Consider the following 2,503-nt stretch of genomic DNA (forward strand, 5'->3'; position numbering starts at 1 on the left):
AGGTAGGCAGGCAGGAGAAGAATCTGAGAAATGGCTGTACAGGGAGTTCTTTTAAGCACAAGTCTCAGATAGCCTCAGGCAGCAGCTCCAGGAAGTAACTGCATCCTGATGCCCTGCCTGAAATGGTTCTGGGAAATGTTAAATGTGATTCAGTGTGGACACTCTATTTTGAAATAGCAAAGTGCTATTTCGATGTGCTTTTTGTGAGTAGAGGCGTTATTTTGAAATAAACTATTTCAGAAAATAAATTCCAAAATAGCTTATTTAAAAAAAAACATGCTTTGTAGACATACTCTAAATGATTCCACCCCTTTGCCCATCTACAGCTTCTGAGAAACAGAGGCCAAGGACATCATTCCTGCCCATCTTTGCTAATAGCCATTGGTGACCCTATCCTCAATGAATTTATCTAGCGCTTTACAACACATTCTGGCAAGGAGTGCCACAGATTGAGTGTGTGTTGCATGAAGCAGTATTTCCTTTTGTTTGTTTTAAACCTGCTATCTATTAATTTCATGTGGTGACCCCTAGTTCTTATATTATGGGGAAAAGTAAATAACTTTCCCTTATTTACTTTTTCCACACCATTCATGATCTTATAGACCTCTATCATATGCCCTTAGTCTCCTCTTTTCTAAGATAAGTCCCAGTCTTTTTAATTTCTCTTCATTTGGCATCCGTTCCAAACTCCTAATAATTTTTGTTGCCCTTTTCTGAACTTTTTCCAAAGCTAGAGGCAATCCCATTATAATCCTTAACTTGCTTTTAAAGTGTTTTACTAGGGCTGTTGAGTCTCCAGGAGAAATTAAAGATTAACCTCAGGTTGACAGAGAAATTGTACATTCTGTGATTTTGAAAGTACGAAGGTGTTTAGTTCTTAATTTTTACTAACTTCTAGACATTTTGCTGGCTTTTTTGCAGGCCTGTTTTTGATCATGAAACAATGTGATTCTTGTGGCAATGAGTGATCACAAATTAGCTCATGAATTGCTGTTTGCTGTAATTCCAATGAATCCAAATTTGGTGCTGCTGTATGGATTGTGTATAATCTTGTGTCCCTCTAGAGAGCATTCAGGAGCTATAGAAAGGGTTAAAAGAATTAGGGCTACAAAATATCCATTTCAGTTTCTAATAATTAATAACTGCTGAGGATGTGTCAAGGAGCTGGTGTTCAAATCCAGAGTACTACAGAAAGGGATAGAGGAATCATAGTGGACCACAAGCTAAATATAAGTCAACAATGTGACACTGTTTCACAAAAAAGCAAACATGATTCTGGGAAGCATTAACAGGAGTGTTGTGATCAAGACACAAGAAGTCATTCTTTAGCTCTTCTCTGTACTGATTAGGCCTCAAATGGAGTATTGCATCCAGTTCTGGGCACCACATTTCAAGAAAGATGTGGAGAAATTGGAGAAGGTCCAGAAAAGAGCAACAAGAATGATTAAAGGTCTAGAGAACATGACCTATGAAGGAAGACTGAAAAAATTGGGCTTGTTTAGTTTAGGAAGAAGAAGACTGAGAGGGGACATGATGGTGGTTTTCAGATATCTTAAAGGGGTGTCACAAGTAGGAGTGAGAAAAAATGTTCTCCTTGGCCTCTGAGGACAGGACAAGAAGCAATGGGTTTAAACTGCAGCAAGGGAGGGTTAGGTTGGACACTAGGGCTATGTCTAGACTGCAAGCCTCTTTCGAAAGAGCCTCTTTCGAAAGAGAGCATCTAGACTGCACGCGGAACTTTCGAAAAAGCAAGCCGCTTTTTCGAAAGAAAGCACCCAGTGAGTCTGGATGCTCTCCTTCGAATAAGCCCTATTTACATTCAAGAACGCCTTCTTTGGAAAGAGCACTTTCGAAAGAAGGCGTTCTTCCTCGTGAAATGAGGTTTACCGCCGTTGAAAGAAAAGCCGCGTTCTTTCGATTTAATTTCGAAAGAACGCGGCTGCAGTCTAGACGCAGGTGAAGTTTTTTTGGAAAAAGGCTACTTTTTCCGAAAAAACCCGAGTCTGGACACAGCCTAGGAAAAACTTCCTAACTGTCAGGGTGGTTAAACACTGGAATAGATTACCTAGGAAGGTTGTGGAATCTCCATCACTGGAGATATTGAAGAGCAGGTTAGATAGACATCTATCTGAGATGGTCTAGACGGTACTGGGTTCTGCCGTGAGGGCAGGGGACTAGACTTGATGACCTCTCAAGGTCCCTTCCATTTTTAGTATTCTATGAATAAGTTTAGGCTAGGATTCAAGGACAAATCAGGGCTATGACTGAAATTTAGATCTGTCAACCTTAAAACCTCCAGTGCTTTAATTACAGGATGTTTGCCATCTTGGTCCGAAATCTCACAATTATCACCACAGTTGAAAGGGAAGCAGAAAATAAAATCCTTCTTGTTTTACATCCAACTTACGTTTGTTTTCAGGGACTAGACTCTAAGGATATGTCTACACTACAGCACTTTAATTAGTTAATTCGAACTAGTGCATCTAGACTTAAAAAATAGTTC

The sequence above is a fragment of the Pelodiscus sinensis genome, chromosome 7, assembly GCF_049634645.1.
Source record: "Pelodiscus sinensis isolate JC-2024 chromosome 7, ASM4963464v1, whole genome shotgun sequence".
NCBI classification, from domain to species: domain Eukaryota; kingdom Metazoa; phylum Chordata; order Testudines; family Trionychidae; genus Pelodiscus; species Pelodiscus sinensis.